This window comes from Sarcophilus harrisii, unplaced genomic scaffold, assembly GCF_902635505.1.
Source record: "Sarcophilus harrisii unplaced genomic scaffold, mSarHar1.11, whole genome shotgun sequence".
In the NCBI taxonomy this organism is placed as follows: domain Eukaryota; kingdom Metazoa; phylum Chordata; class Mammalia; order Dasyuromorphia; family Dasyuridae; genus Sarcophilus; species Sarcophilus harrisii.
The window spans coordinates 1-22,086 of record NW_022290860.1 but is presented as its reverse complement, the minus strand read 5'-3'; the positions used below and the strand labels follow the sequence as shown (position 1 = coordinate 22,086).

Sequence of the window (22,086 nt, the reverse complement as noted above, 5' to 3'; positions counted from 1 at the left end):
TACTGCTTCAGAGAATCTGTCCATTCGATGTGGATTTTCCAACGTTGATTCAATTCAGACATTTTCCACAGCTTTTAGCCATCCCAAAATAATGTGAGCAATTTCTCCATGGGGCTATTCCAAGGTGGAAAGTTATCTAGCAGGCATCCAAAATATCCGGGAAACAAATTCCCATCTATACCAAACCTCGGGGAGAAAATGATTAAAATGTCATGGTGTCCTGATGGACCCAAATTCCCAATGGGACCATACCCATTTGGGAGATGATGGGGAATATAAAGAAGTTTCATATAGACTGTCCCAATTCCTTAGCTGGTAGGGCTTGGGATTGGAGAAGACACAAAGTCCAATTCTTTGTGTGCAAAAGAGTGGGAGAGGCGGTATTATGTAATTGTGGAAGTTTAGAGGTTTCTTAAATGACATTTGAAAGCAAAGATCATGTTCCAGCTATTGCTTATTTTTTTCTTCTGTTTTTGTTTTAAAAAGGAGAGTGGTCGGCAGAGCCCCTTCCAGAACTGTGAGTTTACGCCCCTTTGTAAATTGGATACAACCTGATGCCTCTTCTAGTGGGATGGATCTCCTCCGATCCCAGGGGCCTCCTATGTTTTCTGGAGTGCTCCAGTTGGAGGGTATCCTCGTGTGCCTAGGAGGGATGTTCTGCAGCCTTTGTAAGGCGGACTGCTTCCTGGGCTGACTGCTACCCAGTCTGAGTGGTAACATTTGAGGTGGTGGTTGATAGATTTACTGGCATGAAATGGATTCTGCACCAATTTCAGAGGGGGCAGAGAAACCCAATCCATTTTAGCTAGGTGAAGGAGTTCGGGCAAGGGGTAGACCAGAGCGAATCTGCACTAGCTGGGAACCTAATGACCCCAGCCCACAGATGACCATATATGCCAACCTTTCAGTCGTTTGTGTAAAGAACTTCATTCCCAAACCAAGGCAAGGAAGGTCTCTTATTCAGGAGTTCAACAAAGCATTCTAGAAGTAGAGAACTTGGAAGGAAATAGGGTAATTTAAAGTTTTAAAGTTCTTCCAATTATGCTAGAGAATCGGTATTGATGGGGATTTTCCAAAGGATTTGCTTGACATTTTTCCAAAGGTTTTAGCCATCCCAAGAAATAATGTGAGCAATTTCTCTCCATGGGGGCTATTCCACGATGGAAAGTGTCCATCTAGCAGGCATCCAAAATATCCTTGGGGTTAACTAATTCCTCATCTACACCAAATCCTTGGGGAGAGAAATGATTAAAAAAATAGCATGGTGTCCTTGACACCAAACCCAATGGGACATTCCCATTTGGGAGATGATGGGGCTATAAAGAAGGGTGTATAGACTGTCCCAATTCCTTAGCTGGTAGGGCTTTGGTTTGGAGTAGACACAAAGTCCAACTTTGTGTGCAAAGAGTGGGAGAGGTCAGGTTTGAGGTAATTGTGGGGTTTAGAGGTTTTTAGCATGACATGTACCTTTCAAAGCACATCATGTTCCAAGGCTATTGCTTATTTTTTCTTTCTGTTTTTGTTTTAGATGGAGAGTGGGCAGAGCCCGCCTCATCCCAACTGGTGAGTTTACTGCCCCTTGTAAATTGGAAACCTGATGCCTCTTTTTAGAGGGATGGATCCCCTCCAGATCCCAGGGGCTCCTATGTTTCTGGAGTGTCCGTTGGGGGTACCTGAGTGCCTAGAGGATGTTCTGGCCTTGTGGCGGACGTTCCTGGGCTGACTGCTACCCAGTCTGAGTGGTAACAATTGAGGTGGTGGTCGATAGATTTGCAGGCATGAAATGGATTCTGCACCAATTTCAGAGGGGGCAGAGAAACCAATCCATTTTATTGCTAGGGGAAGGAGTTCGGAAGGTAGAGCCAGAGGAATCTGCACTATGTCTAATCCCAATGACCCAGCCCTTAAGATGACTCATATATGCCAACCTTTCAGTCGTTTGTGTAAAGAACTTCTTCCATCATAAGGCAACAATGCGTCTCTTATTCAGGAGTTCAACAAAGCATTCTGAAGTAAAGAGAACTTGGAAGTGAAACAAAAGATAATTGAAAGTGTCTTGAAAGTGTTCTCCAATTTTGCCTGAGAGAATCGGGGCCATTCAGTGGATTTTCCAAAGTTGATTGCCAATTCAGACATTTTTCCACAGCTTTTTAGCCATCCCAAGAAATAAAGTGAGCAATTTCTCCCATGGGGGCTATTCCAAGGTGGAAAGGTCCATCTAGCAGGCATTCAAAATATCCTTGGGATTAACTAACCTCATCTACACCAAAACCCGGGGAGAGAAATGATTAAAAAGGCAGGGTTTTGAGTGGACCCAAATTCAATTGGACCAACCCATTTGGGAGATGATGGGAATAAAGGTTTCTATAGACTGTCCCACCCTTAGCTGGTAGGGGCTTAGGTTTGAGAAACAAAAGCCAATTTTAAAAAAGAGTGGGAGAGGTCATTTTTGAGGAATTGAAGCCTTAGAGGTTTTAAATGACTATTCAAATTTTCAAAGCACATCATGTTCCGGTTTGCTTATTTTTTCTTCTTTTTTTTTAGATGGAGGTGTGTCGGAGAGCCGCCCCTATCCAGAACTGTGAGTTTACTGCCCTTTGTAAATTGGATACAACCTGATGCCCTCTTGAGCTAGGGATGGATCTCCCAGATCCCAGGGGCCTTATGTTTTCTGGAGTGTCCAGTTGGGGGATCCCCGGTGCCTAGGGAGGATGTTCTGGCCTTGAAGGGGACTGCTTCCGGGCTGACTGCACCCATCTGGGGAAAATTGAGGTGGTGGTGGATAGATTTGCAATGAAATGGATTCTGCACCCCCGAGGGGCAGAGAAACCCAACCATTTTATTGTAGGAGAAGGAGTTCGGGGCAAGGGAGAGCGGAGGAATCTGCACTCTGTCTGGGAATCCCAATGACCTTTCAGCCCTTACTGATGACTGATATAGGGCCAAGCTTTAGTCGTTTGTGTAAAGAACTTGCATTGCCATCACCAAGGCAAATCGAACCGTCTCTTATTCAGAAGTTCAACAAAGCATTCTAGAAGTAGAGAGAACTTGAAGGAACATTAGAAAGATAATTGAAAGTGTCTTGAAAGTGTCTTCCAATTTCTCCTGAGAAATCGGGGATTCGATGTGGATTTTCCAAAGTTGATTGCCAATTCGGACTTTTTTCCAAGCTTTTAGCCATCCCAAGAAATAATGTGAGCAATTTCTTCCATGGGGCTATTCAAGGTGGAAAGTTCCATCCAGCAGGATCCAAAATATCCTTGGGATTAACTAATTCCTCACACACCAAATCCTTGGGAGAGAATGATCAAAAATAGATGGTGTCCTTTGACGTGGGACCCAAATTCTAATGGGGACCATTCCCATTTGGGGAGATAAGGGATACAAAGAAGCGAGGACTGTCCCAATTCCTTAGCTGGTAGGGTGGTTTATAGACACAAAATCCAATTTTTGTGTGCAAAAAGAGTGGGAGAGGTCGGGTTTTGAGTGTATTGGGAAGTAGAGGTTTTTAATGACTATAGACCTTTCAAAGCACATCATGTTCCAAGGCTATTTTTTTTTTTTTCTTTGTTTTTTTTAGGATAAAAGGAGAGGCGTTTTAAGACCCGCCCATCCGAACTGGGAGTTTACTGCCCCTTTGTAAATTGGATACAACCTGATGCCTTCTTGTAGCTAGGGATGGGATCTCCTCCAGATCCCAGGGGCCCCTATGTTTTCTGGGAGTGCTCCAGTTGGGGGGTTCCGGTGCCTAGGGAGGAATGTTCTTAGGCCTTTGTAAGGCGGACTCTTCCCTGGGCTGACTGCCAACCCAGTCTGAGTGGTAAACAATTGAGGTGGTGGTTGGATAATTTGCAGGTTTGAAATGGATTCTGCACCAATTTCAGAGGGGGAGAGAAAACCCAATCCATTTTATTCTAGGGAAGGAGTTTGGGGCAAGGGTAGAGCCGGAGCGAATCTGCACTTGTCTGGGAATCCCAATGACCTTCAAAGCCCTTACGATGACTGATATAGGCCAACCTTTTCAGTCGTTTGTTAAAGAACTTCTTGCCATCACCAAGGCAAATGAATCCGGTCTCTTATTCAGGAAGTTCAACAAAGCATTCTAGAAGTAGAGAGAACTTAAGGAACACTTAGAAAAGATAATTGAAAGTGCCTTAAAAGTGTTCCTCCAATTTGCTCTGCAGAGAATCGGTGGCCATTCGATGGGATTTTCCAAAAGTTGGATTGCCAATTCGACATTTTTCCAACAGCTTTTAGCCATCCCAAAAATAATGGGAGCAATTCTCTCCATGGGGGCTATTCCAAGGTGGAAAGTGTCCATCTAGCAGGCATTCAAAATATCCTTGGGATTAACTAATTCCTCATCTACACCAAAACCTCGGGGAGAGAAATGATTAAAAAATGGCATGGTGTCCTTGACGTGGACCCAAATTCCCAATTGGACCATACCCATTTGGGAGATGATGGGGTATATAAAGAAGTTTCATATAGACTGTCCCAAATCCTTAGCTGGTAGGGCTTGGGATTGGAGAAGACACAAAAGTCCAATTCTTTGTGTAAAAAGAGTGGGGAGAGGTCAGGTTTGAGTGTAATTGTGGGCTTCAGGGAGGTTTCCTTAACATGACTATTCGCAAACCTTTCAAAGGAACATCATGTTCCAAGGCTATTGCTTATTTTTTCTTCTGTTTTTGTTTTAGATAAAGGAGAGTGGTTGGCAATTCGGCCTCATCCGGAACTGGTGAGTTTAATGCCCTTTGTAAAATTGGATACAACCTGGGATGCCTTTGGCTGGGATGGATCTCCCTCCAGATCCCAGGGCCTCCTATGTTTTCTGGAGTGCCCAGTTGGGGGTATCCTCGGGTGCCTAGGGAGGATGTTCTGCAGCCTTTGGAAGGGGACTGTTTCCTGGGCTGACTGCTACCCAGTCTGAGTGGTAACAATTTGGAGGTGGTGGGTTGGATAGATTTGCAGGAATGAAATGGATTCTGCACCAACCGAGGGGGGAGAGAAACCCAATCCATTTTATTGCTAGGGAAGGAGTTCGGGCAAGGGAGAGCCGGAGCGAATCTGCACTTGCCTGGGAATCCCAATGACCTTCAGCCCTTACGGATGACTATATAGGCCAACCTTTCAAGTCGTTTGTTAAAGAACTCATTGCCATCACCAAGGCAAATCGAATGGTTCCTTATTCAGGAAGTTCAACAAAGCATTCTTAGAAGTAGAGAGAACTTTGGAAGTGAACATTAAAAGATAATTGAAAGTGCCTTTGAAAGTGTCTTCCCCAATTTGCTCTGTAGAGAATCGGTGGCCATTCGATGTGGATTTTCCAAAGTTGATTCCAACCAGACATTTTTCCACAGCTTTTAGCCATCCCAAAAATAAGTGAGCAATTTCTCCATGGGGCTATTCCAAGGGGAAAGTGTCCATCCAGCAGGCAATCCAAAATATCCTTTGGGATTAACTAATTCCTCCATCTTCCAAAATCCTCGGGGAGAGAAATGATTAAAAAATGGCATGGTGTCCTTGACGTGGACCCAAATTCCCAATGGGACCATACCCATTTGGGAGATGATGGGGCATATAAAGAAGTTTCATAAGACTGGTCCCAAATTCCTTAGTTGGTAGGGGCTTATTGAGAAGACACAAAGTCCAATTCCTTTTGTGTGCAAAAGAGTGGGAGAGGTCAGGTATTAGGTAATTGTAAGTTTAGAGGTTTTAACATGGACTATTCCAAACCTTTCAAAGAAATCATGTTCCACCGCTATTGCTTATTTTTTTTCTTCTGTTTTTGTTTTAGATAAAGGAGAGTGGTCGGCAGAGCCCGCCCTCATCCAGAACCGGTGAGTTTACCGCCCCTTTGTAAATTGGATACAACCTGATCCCTTCTAGTTGGGATGGATTCTCCGATCCCAGGGGCCTTATGTTTTCTGGAGTGCCCAAAGTTGGGAGGGTATCCTCGGGTGCCCAGGGGGTTTCTGGCAGCCTTTGTAAGGCGGGATCCCTTGGGCTGACTGCTACCCAGTCTGAGTGGTAACATTTGGAGGTGGTGGTTGATAGATTTGCAGGAATGAAATGGATTCGGTACCCCTTCCAGAGGGGGCAGGAGAAACCCAATCCATTTTATTGCAGGTGAAGGAGTTCGGGGCAAGGGTAGAGCCGGAGCGAATTCTAAATTATGTCTGGGGAATCCCAATGACCTTCAGCCCTTACAGATGACTAAAGGCCAACCTTTCAGTCGTTTGTGTAAAGAACTTGCATTGCCATCACCAAGGCAAAATCGAACCGTCTCTTATTCAGGAGTTCAACAAAGCATTCTAGAAGTAGAGAGAATTAAGGAACACTTTAGAAAGATAATTGAAAAGTGTCTTAAAAGTGTTCCTCCCAAACTGCTCTGCAGAGAATCGGCCATTCGATGGGATTTTCCAAAGTTGGATTGCCAATTCAGACATTTTTCAACAGCTTTTAGCCATCCCAAGAAATAATGTGAGCAATTTCTCTCCATGGGGGCTATTCCAAGGTGGAAAGTGTCCATCTAGCAGGCATTCCAAAAATCCTTGGGATTTCCACCTCATCTACACCAAAAACCTCGGGGAGAGAAATGATTAAAAAATGGCATGGTGTCCTTGACGTGGACCCAAATTCCCAATTGGACCATACCCATTTGGGAGATGATGGGGTATATAAAGAAGTTTCGTATAGACTGTCCCAATTCCTTAGCTGGTAGGGCTTAGGTTTGGAGAAGACACAAAGTCCAATTCTTTTTAAAAAGAGTGGGGAGGTCAAAGGTTTTGAGTGAATTGTGGAAGCCTAGAGGTTTCCTAACATGACTATTCGCACCTTTCAAAGCACATCATGTTCCAAGGGTATTGCTTATTTTTTTCTTCTGTGTTTGTTTTAGATAAAGGAGGAGTGCGGCAAGAGCCCGCCTCATCCCGAACTTTGAGTTTACCGCCCTTTGTAAATTGGAACAACCTGAGCCTCTTGTAGCTAGGATGAACCCCCAGATCCCAGGGGCCCAAAGTTTCTTGGAGTGCTCCAGTTGGGGGATCCCGGAGTGCCTAGGGGAGGATGTTCCGCAGCCTTGTAAGGCGGATCCCTTGGGCTGACTGCTACCCAGCCTGGAGTGGGTAACAATTGGAGGTGGTGGTGGATAGGATTTGCAGGCATGAAATGGATTCTGCACCAATTTCAGAGGGGCAGAGAAACCCAATCCATTTTTTAGAGAAGGAGTTCGGGGCAAGGGTGGAGCGGGAGGAATCTGCACTCTGTCTGGGAATCCCAATGACCTTTCAGCCCCTTACTGATGACTGATATAGGCCAACCTTTCAGTCGTTTGGTAAAGAACTTGAGCCATCACCAAGGCAAATCGAACCGTCTTATTCAGAAGTTCAACAAAGCATTCTAGAAGTAGAGAGAACTTTGGAAGGAACACTTAGAAAGATAATTGAAAGTGCCTTGAAAGTGTTCCTCCCAATTACTGCTCTGCAGGAAATCGGTGGTCCATTCGATGTTTTCCAAAGTTGGATTGCCAATTCCAGACATTTTTCCACAGCTTTTAGCCATCCCAAAAATAATGTGAGCAATTTTCCATGGGGCTATTCCAAGGTGGGAAAGTGTCCATCTAGCAAGGGGCATCCAAAATATCCCTTTGGGATTAACTAATTTCATCTATTCCCAAACCTCGGGGAGAGAAAATGATTAAAAAATGGCATGGTGTCCTTGACGTGGACCCAAATTCCCAATGGGACCATACCCATTTGGGAGATGATGGGGAATATAAAGAAGTTTCATATAGACTGTCCCAAATCCTTAGCTAGTAGGGCTTGGGATTGGAGAAGACACAAAGTCCAATTCTTGTGGCAAAAAGAGTGGGAGGTCAGGTATTAGTGAATTGTGGGAAGCCTTAGAGGTTTTTAACATGACCATTGCAAACTTTCAAAGCACATCATGTTCCACCGCTATTGCTTATTTTTTCTTCTGTTTTTGTTTTAGATAAAGGAGAGTGCGTCGGCAGAGCCCGCCTCATCCAGAACTGGTGAGTTTACTGCCCCTTTGTAAATTGGATACAACCTGATGCCAATTCTAGCTGGGATGGATCTCCTCCAGATCCCAGGGGCCTCCTATGTTTTCTGGAGTGCTCCAGTTGGAGGGTATCCTCGGGTGCCTAGGGAGTATGTTCCCAGCCTTTGTGGGCGGGACTGCTTCCTGGGCTGACTTGCTACCCAGTCTGAGTGGGTCATTTTGAGGTGGTGGTTGATAGATTTGCAGGAATGAAATGGATTCTGCACCAATTTCAGAGGGGGCAGAGAAACCCAATCCATTTTATTGCTAGGTGAAGGAGTTCGGGGCAAGGGTAGAGCCAGAGCGAATCTGCACTATGTCTGGGAATCCCAATACCTTCAGCCCACAGAAGACCTTAATAACCTTTCAGTCGTTTGTGTAAAGAACTTGCATTGCCATCACCAAGGCAAATCGAATGCGTCTCTTATTCAGGAGTTCAACAAAGCATTCCTAGAAGTAGAGAGAACTTGGAAGTGAACACTTAGAAAGATAATTGAAAGTGTCTGAAAGTGTCTCTCCAATTACTGCCTGCAGAGAATCGGTATTTCGATGTGGGATTTTCCAAAGTTGATTGCCAATTCAGACATTTTTCCAAGGCTTTTAAAAATCCCAAGAAATAATGTGAGCAATTTCTTCCATGGGGGCTATTCCAAGGTGGAAAGGCCATCCAGCAGGCATCCAAAAATATCCTTGGGATTAACCAATTCCTCATCTATTACCAAACTTCGGGGAGAAATGATTAAAAAAGGCATGGTGTCCTTTTGAGTGGGACCCAAATTCCCAATGAGACCATACCCATTTGGGAGATGATGGGGAATATAAAGAAGTTTCGTATAGACTGTCCCAATTCCTTAGCTGGTAGGGCTTGGGATTGGAGAAGACACAAAGTCCAATTCTTTGTGTGCAAAAGAGTGGGAGAGGTCAGGTATTGAGTGTAATTGTGGAAGCCTAGAGGTTTCTTAACATGACTATTCCCAAACCTTCAAAGACACCAAGTTCCAACCGCTATTGCTTTTTTTTCTTCTGTTTTTGTTTTAGATAAAGGAGAGTGTGTCGGCAGAGCCGCCTCATCCAGAACTGGTGAGTTTACTGCCCCTTTGTAAATTGGATACAACCTGATGCCTCTTCTAGCTGGGATGGATCTCCTCCAGATCCCAGGGGCCTCCTATGTTTTCTGGAGTGCCCAGTTGGAGGGACCTCGTGTGCCCAGGGGGATGTTCTGCAGCCTTTGTAAGGCGGACTGCTTTCCTGGGCTGACTGCTACCCAGTCTGAGTGGTAACATTTGAGGTGGTGGTTGATAGATTTGCAGGCATGAAATGGATTCTGCACCAATTTCAGAGGGGGCAGAGAAACCCAATCCATTTTATTGCTAGGTGAAGGAGTTCTGGGCAAGGGTGGAGCCGGAGCGAATCTGCACTCTGTCTGGGAATCCCAATGCTCCTTTAGCCCTTCCATAAACCAAAAGCCAACCTTTCAGTCGTTTGTGTAAAGAACTTGCATTGCCATCACCAAGGCAAATCGAATCCGTCTCTTATTCAGGAGTTCAACAAAGCATTCTAGAAGTAGAGAGAACTTGGAAGTGAACACTTAGAAAGATAATTGAAAGTGTCTTAAAGTGTTCTCCAATTCCTTCCAGAGAATTCCGGTCCATTCGATGTGGATTTTCCAAAGTTGATTGCCAATTCAGACATTTTTTCCACAGCTTTTAAATCCCAAGAAATAATGTGGCAATTTCTCTCCATGGGGGGCTATTCCGGGTGGAAAGTGTCCATCTAGCAGGCATTCAAAATATCCTTGGGATTAACTAATTCCTCATCTACACCAAAACCTCGGGGAGAGAAATGATTAAAAAATCGCATGGTGTCCTTGACGTGGACCCAAATTCCCAATTGGACCATACCCATTTGGGAGATGATGGGGTATATAAAGAAGTTTCGTATAGACTGTCCCAATTCCTTTAGGGCTTAGGGCTTAGGTTTGGAGAAGACACAAAGTCCAATTCTTTGTGTGGCAAAAGAGTGGGAGAGGTCAGGTTTTGAGGTAATTGTGGAAGCCTTAGAGGTTTCCTAACATGACTATTCGCACCCTTTCAAAGCACATCATGTTCCAATTATTGCTTATTTTTTCTTCGGTTTGTTTTTAGATAAAGGAGAGTGCGCCGGAACCCGCCTCATCCCGAACTGGTGAGTTTACTTGCCCCTTTGTAAATTGGATACAACCTGATGCCTCTTGTAGCTAGGAGGGTTCCTCCAGATCCCAGGGGCCTCCTTGTTTTCTGGAGTGCTCCAGTTGGGGGATCCTCGAGTGCCTAGGAGGATGTTCTGCAGCCTTTTGGGGACGTTTCCCGGGCTGGGACTGCTACCCAGTCTGAGTGGTAACAATTGAGGTGGTTATAGATTTGCAGGGCATGAAATGGATTCTGCACCAACCCCAGAGGGGGAGAAAACCCAATCCATTTTATTGCTAGGGAGAAGGAGTTCGGGGCAAGGGTAGAGCCGGAGCGAATTGCACTCTGTCTGGGGAATCCCAATGACCTTCAGCCCTTACTGATGACTGGATATAGGCCAACCTTTCAGTCGTTTGTGTAAAGAACTTGCATTAATTCACCAAGGCAAATCGGAATCCGTCTCTTATTCAGAAGTTCAAAAAGCATTCTAGAAGTAGAGAGAACTTTGGAAGTGAACACTTAAAAAGATAATTGAAAGTGCCCTTGAAAGTGCCCTCCCAAAATGCCCGCAGAGAATCGGGTCCATTCGATGTGGATTTTCCAAAGTTGATTGCCAATTCCAGACATTTTTCCACAGCTTTAGCCATCCCAAAAATAATGTGAGCAATTTCTCCATGGGGGGCTATTCCAAGGTGGAAAGTGTCCATCTAGCAGGCATCCAAAAATATCCTTTGGGATTAACCCAATTCCTCATCTATTCCAAATCCCGGGGAGAAAATGGATTAAAAAATGGCATTGTCCTTTGACGTGGACCAAATTCCCAATGGGACCATACCCATTTGGGAGATGATGGGAATATAAAGAAAGTTTCATAAGACTGTCCCAAACCCAGCTGGTAGGGGTTTGGGATTGAGAAGACACAAAGTCCAATTTTTTGTGTAAAAGAGGGGAGAGGTCAGGTATTGAGTGGTAATTGTAAGTTTAAGGGTTTTTTTAACATGACCATTCGCAAACTTTCAAAGACCATCATGTTCCACCGCTATTGCTTATTTTTTTCTTCTCTTTTTGTTTTTAGATAAAGGAGAGTGCGTCGGCAGAGCCCGCCTCATCCAGAACTGGTGGAGTTTATCCCCTTTGTAAATTGGATCCAAATTTATCCTCAGCTGGGATGGATCTCCTCCAGATCCCAGGGCCTCCCTTTGGGTTTTCTGGAGTGCCCAGTTGAGGGCATCCCGGGTGCCTAGGGAGTATGTTCTGCAGCCTTGTAAGGCGGACGCCTTCCTGGGCTGACTGCCACCCAGTCTGGAGTGGAACATTTGAGGTGGTTTGATAGATTTGGCAGGAATGAAATGGATTCTGCACCACCTTTAGAGGGGGCAGAGAAACCCAACCCATTTTATTGCTAGGTGAAGGAGCCAAGGGTAGAGCCAGAGCGAATTGCACTATGTCTGGGAATCCCCAATGACCTTCAGCCCTTACAGATGACCATAATATGCCAACCTTTCAGTCGTTTGTTAAAGAACTTGCATTACATCACCAAGGCAAATCGAATGCCCTTATTCAGGAGTTCAACAGCATTCTAGAAGTAGAGAAACTTGGAAGTGAAACACTAGAAAGATAATTGGAAAGTGTCTTGAAAGTGTCTCTCCAATTACTGCTCTGCAGAGAATCGGGGCCATTCGATGGGATTTTCCAAAGTTGATTGCCAATTGGGAACAATTTTTTCCACAGCTTTTAGCCATCCCAAGAAATAATGTGAGCAATTTCTTCCATGGGGGCTAATTTCCGGTGGAAAGTGTCCATCCAGAATCCAAAATATCCTTGGGATTAACTAACCCTCATCTATACCCAAATCCTCGGGAGAGAAATGATTAAAAAATGGATGGTGTCCTTTATGTGGACCCAAATTCCCAAATGGAAATACCCATTTGGGAGATGATGGGGAATATAAAGGAAGTTTGATAGACTGTCCCAATTCCTTAGCTGGTAGGGTTGGGATTGGAGAAAACCAAAGTCCAATTCTTTTGTGCAAAAAGAGGGAGAGGCCGGTATTGAGGTAATTGTAAGTTTAGGGTTTCTTTAACATGACTATTCGCAACCTTTCAAAGACACCGTTCCAAGCTATTGCTTATTTTTTTCTTCTGTTTTGTTTTAGATAAAGGAGAGTGTGTTTGGAGAGCCCGCCCCATCCAGAACTGGGAGTTTACTGCCCCTTTTAAATTGGATACAAACCTGATGCCTCTTCTAGCTAGGATCTCCTCCAGATCCCAGGGCCTCCTATGTTTTCTGGAGTGCTCCAGTTGGAGGGTATCCCGTGTGCCTGGGGGGATGTTCGGGCCTTTGTAAGGGGACTGTTTCCTGGGCTGACTGCTACCCAGTCTGAGTGGTAACATTTGAGGTGGTGGTTGATAGATTTGCAGGCATGAAATGGATTCTGCACCAATTTCAGAGGGGGCAGAGAAACCCAATCCATTTTATTGCTAGGTGAAAGAGTTCTGGGCAAGGGTAGAGCCAGAGCGAATCTGCACTATGTCTGGGAATCCCAATGACCTTCAGCCCTTACAGATGACTCATATATGCCAACCTTTCAGTCATTTGTGTAAGGAACTTGCATTGCCATCACCAAGGCAAATGAATGCTCTTATTCAGGAGTTCAAAAGCATTCTAGAAGTAGAGAGAACTTGGAAGTGAACACTTAGGAAAAGATAATTGAAAGTGTTTGAAAGTATCTCTCCAATTACTGCTCTGCAGAGAATCGGGGGGCCATTCGATGGGATTTTCCAAAGTTGGATTGCCAACCAGACATTTTTCCAAAGCTTTTAGCCATCCCAAGAAATAATGTGAGCAATTTCTCTCCATTAATATTCCAAGATGGAAAGTGTCCATCTAGCAGGGCATCCAAAAATATCCTTTGGGGTTAACTAATTCCTACACCCAAATCCTTTGGGGAGAGAAATGATTAAAAAATAGCATGGTGTCCTTTGGATTGGGACCCAAAATTCCCAATGGGACCATTCCCATTTGGGAATTGGGGCATATAAAGAAGTTTGTATAGACTGTCCCAAATTTTAGTTGGTAGGGGTTTTGGAGAACACAAAGTCCAATTCGTGGCAAAAGAGTGGGAGAGGGTCAGGGTTTTGGAGGTAATTGTGAAGCTTCAGAGGTTTCTTAGCATGAAATGCCACCTTTCAAAGAAATCATGTTCCGCGGCTATTGCTTATTTTTTCTTCTGTTTTTGTTTTAGGATAAAGGAGAGGGCGTCGGCAACCCGCCCATCCAGAACTGATGAGTTTACTGCCCCTTTGTAAATTGGATACAACCTGGATGCCTTTAAGGGATGGATCCTGATCCCAGGGGGCCTCCTATGTTTTCTGGAGTGCCCAGTTGGAGGGGTGTCCCCGGGTGCCTAGGGAGAATGTTCTTATGGCCTTTGTGGCAGAGTGTTTCCCACTGCCACCCAGTCTGAGTTGAAAAATTGGGAGGTGGTGTTGATTACATTTGCAGGCAGAAATGGATTCTGCCCAATTTCCAGAGGGGGGCAGGAGAAACCCAATCCATTTTAGTTAGAGAAAGAGTTGGGCAAGGGGTAGAGCCGGAGCAACCCACACCTGTCTGGGAATCCCAATGACCTTTCAGCCCTTAACAATGACTGGATATAGGCCAACCTTTCCAGTCGTTTGTTAAAGAACTTTTACCTTACCAAGGAAAATCGAACCGTCTCTATTCAGAAGTTCAACAAAGCATTCTAGAAGTAGAGAGAACTTGGAAGGAACACTTAGAAAGATAATTGAAAGTGCCTTTTGAAAGTGCCTCCCAATTACTGGTGGCAGAGAATCGGTGTCCATTCGATTGGATTTTCCAAAGTTGATTAATTTGGACATTTTTCCACAGCTTTTAGCCATCCCAAAAATAATTGAGAATTTCTCTCCATGGGGGCTATTCCAAGGTGGAAAGTGTCCATCTAGTAGGCATCCAAAATATCCTTGGGATTAACTAATTCCTCATCTACAAAACTTTTGGGGAGAGAAATGATTAAAAAAATAGCATGGTGTCCTTGAGGGGACCCAAATTTAATGGGACCATTCCCATTTGGGAGATGATGGGGAAAAAAGAAGTTTTGTATAGACTGTCCCAATTCCTTAGCTGATAGGGCTTGGGATTGGAAGACACAAAGTCCAATTCTTTGTGTGCAAAAGAGGAGAGGCAGGTTTTGAGGTAATTGTAAGTAGAGGTTTCTTAACATGATATTCGCACCTTTCAAAGCACATCATGTTCCATTGGCTATTGCTTTTTTTTTTTCTGTTTTTGTTTTAGATGGGGAGGTGGCAGAGCCCGCCTCATCCAGAACTCGTGAGTTTACTGCCCCCTTTGTAAATTGGATAAACCTGAGCCTCTTCTAGCTGGGATGGATCTCCTCCTGATCCCAGGGGCTCATGTTTTCTGGAGTGCTCCAGTTGGAGGGTATCCTTGCCTAGGGGATGTTCTGCAGCCTTTGTAAGGCGGACGTTCCTGGGCTGACTGCACCCAGTCTGAGTGGTAACATTTGAGGTGGTGGTTGATAGATTTTTGGGGCATGAAATGGATTCTGACCACCCAGAGGGGGGAAGAAACCCAATCCATTTTATTGCTAGGTGAAGGAGTTCGGGGCAAGGGTGGAGCCGGAGCGAATCTGCACTCTGTCTGGGAATCCCAATGACCTTCAGCCCTTACAGATGACTGATATAGGCCAATCTTTCAGTCGTTTGTGTAAAGAACTTGCATTGCCATCACCAAGGCAAATCGAATCCGTCTCTTATTCAGGAGTTCAACAAAGCATTCTAGAAGTAGAGAGAACTTGAAAGTGAACACTTAGAAAGATAATTGAAAGTGTCTTGAAAGTGTCTCTCCAATTTCTGCTCTGTAGAGAATCGGTGGCCATTCGATGTGGATTTTCCAAAGTTGATTGCCAATTCAGACATTTTTCCACAGCTTTTAGCCATCCCAAGAAATAATGTGAGCAATTTCTCTCCATGGGGGCTATTCCAAGGTGGAAAGTGTCCATCTAGCAGGCATCCAAAATATCCTTGGGATTAACTAATTCCTCATCTACACCAAATCCTTGGGGAGAGAAATGATTAAAAAATAGCATGGTGTCCTTGACGTGGACCCAAATTCCCAATGGGACCATTCCCATTTGGGAGATGAAGGGGCATATAAAGAAGTTTCGTATAGACTGTCCCAATTCCTTAGCTGGTAGGGCTTGGGTTTGGAGAAGACACAAAGTCCAATTCTTTGTGTGCAAAAGAGTGGGAGAGGTCAGGTTTTGAGTGTAATTGTGGAAGCCTAGAGGTTTCTTAGCATGACTATGCGCACCTTTCAAAGCACATCATGTTCCACGGCTATTGCTTATATTTCCTTTCTGTTTTTGTTTTAGATAAAGGAGAGTTCGTCGGCAGAGCCCGCCTCACCCAGAACTGGTGAGTTTACTGCCCCTTTGTAAATTGGATACAACCTGATGCCTCTTGTAGCTAGGATGGATCTCCTCCAGATCCCAGGGGCCTCCTATGCTTTCTGGAGTGCTCCAGTTGGAGGGTGTCCTCGGGAGGCTAGGGAGGATGTTCTGTGGCCTTAGTATGGCTTACTGCTTCCTGGGCTGACTGCTACCCAATCTGAGTGGTAACAATTGAGGTGGTGGTTGATACATTTGCAGGCATGAAATGGATTCTGCACCAATTTCAGAGGGGGCAGAGAAACCCAATCCATTTTATTGCTAGGTGAAGGAGTTCGGGGCAAGGGTAGAGCCAGAGCGAATCTGCACTATGTCTGGGAATCCCAATGACCTTCAGCCCTTACAGATGACTGATATAGGCCAACCTTTCAGTCGTTTGTGTAAAGAACTTGCATTGCCATCACCAAGGCAAATCGAATCCGTCTCTTATTCAGGAGTTCAACAAAGCATTCTAGAAGTAGAGAGAACTTGGAAGTGAACACTTAGAAAGATAATTGAAAGTGTCTTGAAAGTGTCTCTCCAATTACTGCTCTGCAGAGAATCGGTGGCCATTCGATGTGGATTTTCCAAAGTTGATTGCCAATTCAGACATTTTTCCACAGCTTTTAGCCATCCCAAGAAATAATGTGAGCAATTTCTCTCCATGGGGGCTATTCCAAGGTGGAAAGTGTCCATCTAGCAGGCATCCAAAATAACCTTGGGATTAACTAATTATTCATCTACACCAAATCCTCGGGGAGAGAAATGATTAAAAAATAGCATGGTGTCCTTGACGTGGACCCAAATTCCCAATGGGACCATTCCCATTTGGGAGATGAAGGGGCATATAAAGAAGTTTCGTATAGACTGTCCCAATTCCTTAGCTGGTAGGGCTTGGGTTTGGAGAAGACACAAAGTCCAATTCTTTGTGTGCAAAAGAGTGGGAGAGGTCAGGTTTTGAGTGTAATTGTGGAAGCCTAGAGGTTTCTTAACATGACTATTCGCACCTTTCAAAGCACATCATGTTGACGGCTATTGCTTATTTTTTCTTCTGTTTTTGTTTTAGATAAAGGAGAGTGCGTCGGCAGAGCCCGCCTCATCCAGAACTGGTGAGTTTACTGCCCCTTTGTAAATTGGATACAACCTGATGCCTCTTGTAGCTAGGATGGATCTCCTCCAGATCCCAGGGGCCTCCTATGTTTTCTGGAGTGCTCCTGTTGGAGGGTATCCTCGGGTGGCTAGGGAGGATGTTCTGCAGCCTTTGTAAGGCGGACTGCTTCCTGGGCTGACTGCTACCCAGTCTGAGTGGTAACAATTGAGGTGGTGGTGGATAGATTTGCAGGCATGAAATGGATTCTGCACCAATTTCAGAGGGGGCAGAGAAACCCAATCCATTTTATTGCTAGGTGAAGGAGTTCGGGGCAAGGGTAGAGCCGGAGCGAATCTGCACTATGTCTGGGAATCCCAATGACCTTCAGCCCTTACAGATGACTGATATAGGCCAACCTTTCAGTCGTTTGTGTAAAGAACTTGCATTGCCATCACCAAGGCAAATCGAATCCGTCTCTTATTCAGGAGTTCAACAAAGCATTTTAGAAGTAGAGAGAACTTGGAAGTGAACACTTAGAAAGATAATTGAAAGTGTCTTGAAAGTGTCTCTCCAATTACTGCTCTGCAGAGAATCGGTGGCCATTCGATGTGGATTTTCCAAAGTTGATTGCCAATTCAGACATTTTTCCACACCTTTTAGCCATCCCAAGAAATAATGTGAGCAATTTCTCTCCATGGGGGCTATTCCAAGGTGGAAATTCTCCATCTAGCAGGCATCCAAAATATCCTTGGGATTAACTAATTCCTCATCTACACCAAATCCTTGAAGAGAGAAATGATTAAAAAATAACATGGTGTCCTTGACGTGGACCCAAATTCCCAATGGGACCATACCCATTTGGGAGATGATGCGGCATATAAAGAAGTTTCGTATAGACTGTCCCAATTCCTTAGCTGGTAGGGTTTGGGTTTGGAGAAGACACAAAGTCCAATTCTTTGTGTGCAAAAAAGTGGGAGAGGTCAGGTTTTGAGTGTAATTGTGGAAGCCTAGAGGTTTCTTAACATGACTATTCGCACCTTTCAAAGCACATCATGTTCCACGGCTATTGCTTATATTTCCTTTCTGTTTTTGTTTTAGATAAAGGAGAGTTCGTCGGCAGAGCCCGCCTCACCCAGAACTGGTGAGTTTACTGCCCCTTTGTAAATTGGATACAACCTGATGCCTCTTGTAGCTAGGATGGATCTCCTCCAGATCCCAGGGGCCTCCTATGTTTTCTGGAGTGCTCCAGTTGGAGGGTATATTCAGGTGCCTAGGGAGGATGTTCTGCAGGCTTTGTAAGGCGGACTGCTTCCTGGGCTGACTGCTACCCAGTCTGAGTGGTAACAATTGAGGTGGTGGTGGATAGATTTGCAGGCATGAAATGGATTCTGCACCAATTTCAGAGGGGGCAGAGAAACCCAATCCATTTTATTGCTAGGTGAAGGAGTTCAGGCAAGGGTAGAGCCAGAGCGAATCTGCACTATGTCTGGGAATCCCAATTACCTTCAGCCCTTACAGATGACTGATATAGGCCAACCTTTCAGTCGTTTGTGTAAAGAACTTGCATTGCCATCACCAAGGCAAATCGAATCCGTCTCTTATTCAGGAGTTCAACAAAGCATTCTAGAAATAGAGAGAAATTGGAAGTGAACACTTAGAAAGATAATTGAAATTGTCTTGAAAGTGTCTCTCAAATTACTGCTCTGCACAGAATCGGTGGCCATTCGATGTGGATTTTCCAAAGTTGATTGCCAATTCAGACATTTTCCAAAGCTTTTAGCCATCCCAAGAAATAATGTGAGCAATTTCTCTCCATGGGGCTATTCCAAGATGGAAAGTGTCCATCTAGCAGGCATCCAAAATATCCTTGGGATTAACTAATTCCTCATCTCCACCAAATCCTTGGGGAGAGAAATGATTAAAAAATAGCATGGTGTCCTTGACGTGGACCCAAATTCCCAATGGGACCATTCCCATTTGGGAGATGAAGGGGCATATAAAGAAGTTTCGTATACACTGTCCCAATTCCTTAGCTGGCAGGTCTTGGGTTTGGAGAAGACACAAAGTCCAATTCTTTGTGTGCAAAAGAGTGGGAGAGGTCAGGTTTTGAGTGTAATTGTGGAAGCCTAGAGGTTTCTTAGCATGACTATGTGCACCTTTCAAAGCACATCATGTTCCACGGCTATTGCTTATATTTCCTTTCTGTTTTTGTTTTAGATAAAGGAGAGTTCGTTGGCAGAGCCCGCCTCACCCAGAACTGGTGCGTTTACTTCCCCTTTGTAAATTGGATACAACCTGATGCCTCTTCTAGCTAGGATGGATCTCCTCCAGATCCCCGGGGCCTCCTATGCTTTCTGGAGTGCTCCAGTTGGAGGGTGTCCTTGGGAGGCTAGGGAGGATGTTCTGCAGCCTTTGTAAGGCGGATTGCTTCCTGGGCTGACTGCTACCCAGTCTGAGTGGTAACAATTGAGGTGGTGGTGGATAGATTTTCAGGCATGAAATGGATCCTGTACCAATTTCAGAGGGGGCAGAGAAACCCAATCCATTTTATTTCTAGGTGAAGGAGTTCGGGGCAAGGGTAGAGCCAGAGCGAATCTGCACTATGTCTGGGAATCCCAATGACCTTCAGCCCTTACAGATGACAGATATAGGCCAACCTTTCAGTCGTTTGTGTAAAGAACTTGCATTGACATCACCAAGGCAAATCGAATCCGTCTCTTATTCAGGAGTTCAACAAAGCATTCTAGAAGTAGAGAGAACTTGGAAGTGAACACTTAGAAAGATAATTGAAAGTGTCTTGAAAGTGTCTCTCCAATTACTGCTCTGCAGAGAATCGGTGGCCATTCGATGTGGATTTTCCAAAGTTGATTGCCAATTCAGACATTTTTCCACAGCTTTTAGCCATCCCAAGAAATAATGTGAGCAATTTCTCTCCATGGGGGCTATTCCAAGGTGGAAAGTGTCCATCTAGCAGGCATCCAAAATATCCTTGGGATTAACTAATTCCTCATCTACACCAAATCCTTGGGGAGAGAAATGATTAAAAAATAGCATGGTGTCCTTGACGTGGACCCAAATTCCCAATGGGACCATTCCCATTTGGGAGATGAAGGGGCATATAAAGAAGTTTCGTATAGACTGTCCCAATTCCTTAGCTGGTAGGGCTTGGTTTGGAGAAGACACAAAGTCCAATTCTTTGTGTGCAAAAGAGTGGGAGAGGTCAGGTTTTGAGTGTAATTGTGGAAGCCTAGAGGTTTCTTAACATGACTATTCGCACCTTTCAAAGCACATCATGTTCCACGGCTATTGCTTATTTTTTCTTCTGTTTTTGTTTTAGATAAAGGAGAGTGCGTCGGCAGAGCCCGCCTCATCCAGAACTGGTGAGTTTACTGCCCCTTTGTAAATTGGATACAACCTGATGCCTCTTGTAGCTAGGATGGATCTCCTCCAGATCCCAGGGGCCTCCTATGTTTTCTGGAGTGCTCCAGTTGGAGGGTATCCTCGGGTGCCTAGGGAGGATGTTCTGCGGCCTTTGTAAGGCGGACTGCTTCCTGGGCTGACTGCTACCCAGTCTGAGTGGTAACAATTGAGGTGGTGGTGGATAGATTTGCAGGCATGAAATGGATTCTGCACCAATTTCAGAGGGGGCAGAGAAACCCAATCCATTTTATTGCTAGGTGAAGGAGTTCGGGGCAAGGGTAGAGCCAGAGCGAATCTGCACTATGTCTGGGAATCCCAATGACCTTCAGCCCTTACAGATGACTGATATAGGCCAACCTTTCAGTCGTTTGTGTAAAGAACTTGCATTGCCATCACCAAGGCAAATCGAATCCGTCTCTTATTCAGGAGTTCAACAAAGCATTCTAGAAGTAGAGAGAACTTGGAAGTGAACACTTAGAAAGATAATTGAAAGTGTCTTGAAAGTGTCTCTCCAATTACTGCTCTGCAGAGAATCGGTGGCCATTCAATGTGAATTTTCCAAAGTTGATTGCCAATTCAGACATTTTTCAACAGCTTTTAGCCATCCCAAGAAATAATGTGAGCAATTTCCGTCCATGGGGGCTATTCCAAGGTGGAAAGTGTCCATCTAGCAGGCATCCAAAATAACCTTGGGAATAACTAATTATTCATCTACACCAAATCCTCGGGGAGAGAAATGATTAAAAAATAGCATGGTGTCCTTGACGTGGACCCAAATTCCCAATGGGACCATTCCCATTTGGGAGATGAAGGGGCATATAAAGAAGTTTCGTATAGACTGTCCCAATTCCTTAGCTGGTAGGGCTTGGGTTTGGAGAAGACACAAAGTCCAATTCTTTGTGTGCAAAAGAGTGGGAGAGGTCAGGTTTTGAGTGTAATTGTGGAAGCCTAGAGGTTTCTTAGCATGACTATGCGCACCTTTCAAAGCACATCATGTTCCACGGCTATTGCTTATATTTCCTTTCTGTTTTTGTTTTAGATAAAGGAGAGTTCGTCGGCAGAGCCCGCCTCACCCAGAACTGGTGAGTTTACTGCCCCTTTGTAAATTGGATACAACCTGATGCCTCTTCTAGCTAGGATGGATCTCCTCCAGATCCCAGGGGCCTCCTATGCTTTCTGGAGTGCTCCAGTTGGAGGGTGTCCTCGGGAGGCTAGGGAGGATGTTCTGTGGCCTTAGTATGGCTTACTGCTTCCTGGGCTAACTGCTATCCAATCTGAGTGGTAACAATTGAGGTGGTGGTTGATACATTTGCAGGCATGAAATGGATTCTGCACCAATTTCAGAGGGGGCAGAGAAACCCAATCCATTTTATTGCTAGGTGAAGGAGTTCGGGGCAAGGGTAGAGCCAGAGCGAATCTGCACTATGTCTGGGAATCCCAATGACCTTCAGCCCTTACAGATGACTGATATAGGCCAACCTTTCAGTCGTTTGTGTAAAGAACTTGCATTGCCATCACCAAGGCAAATCGAATCCGTCTCTTATTCAGGAGTTCAACAAAGCATTCTAGAAGTAGAGAGAACTTGGAAGTGAACACTTAGAAAGATAATTGAAAGTGTCTTGAAAGTGTCTCTCCAATTACTGCTCTGCAGAGAATTGGTCGCTATTCAATGTGAATTTTCCAAAGTTGATTGCCAATTCAGACATTTTTCCACAGCTTTTAGCCATCCCAAGAAATAATGTGAGCAATTTCTCTCCATGGGGGCTATTCCAAGGTGGAAAGTGTCCATCTAGCAGGCATCCAAAATAACCTTGGGAATAACTAATTATTCATCTACACCAAATCCTCGAGGAGAGAAATGATTAAAAATAGCATGGCGA

The 22,086-nt window shown here is 44.7% G+C and overlaps 1 long non-coding RNA gene across 12 annotated transcripts; it reads left to right on the top strand.

The window, feature by feature from the left end:
- The first annotated feature begins 632 nt into the window (after nt 1–632).
- Nucleotides 633–22,061, top strand: LOC100933405. Of its 12 annotated transcripts, none has more exons than XR_004230729.1 (10): nt 633–713; nt 7,993–8,035; nt 9,100–9,141; nt 11,305–11,347; nt 15,643–15,685; nt 16,763–16,805; nt 17,885–17,927; nt 19,004–19,046; nt 20,124–20,166; nt 21,246–21,288. It is a non-coding gene; the product is annotated as an uncharacterized LOC100933405 (long non-coding RNA). The 12 variants fall into 12 exon arrangements; XR_004230730.1 differs by lacking the exon at nt 633–713 and adding an exon at nt 4,723–4,738; XR_004230721.1 differs by lacking the exon at nt 9,100–9,141 and having other exon boundaries at nt 637–713.
- Nucleotides 22,062–22,086: the final 25 nt, after the last annotated feature.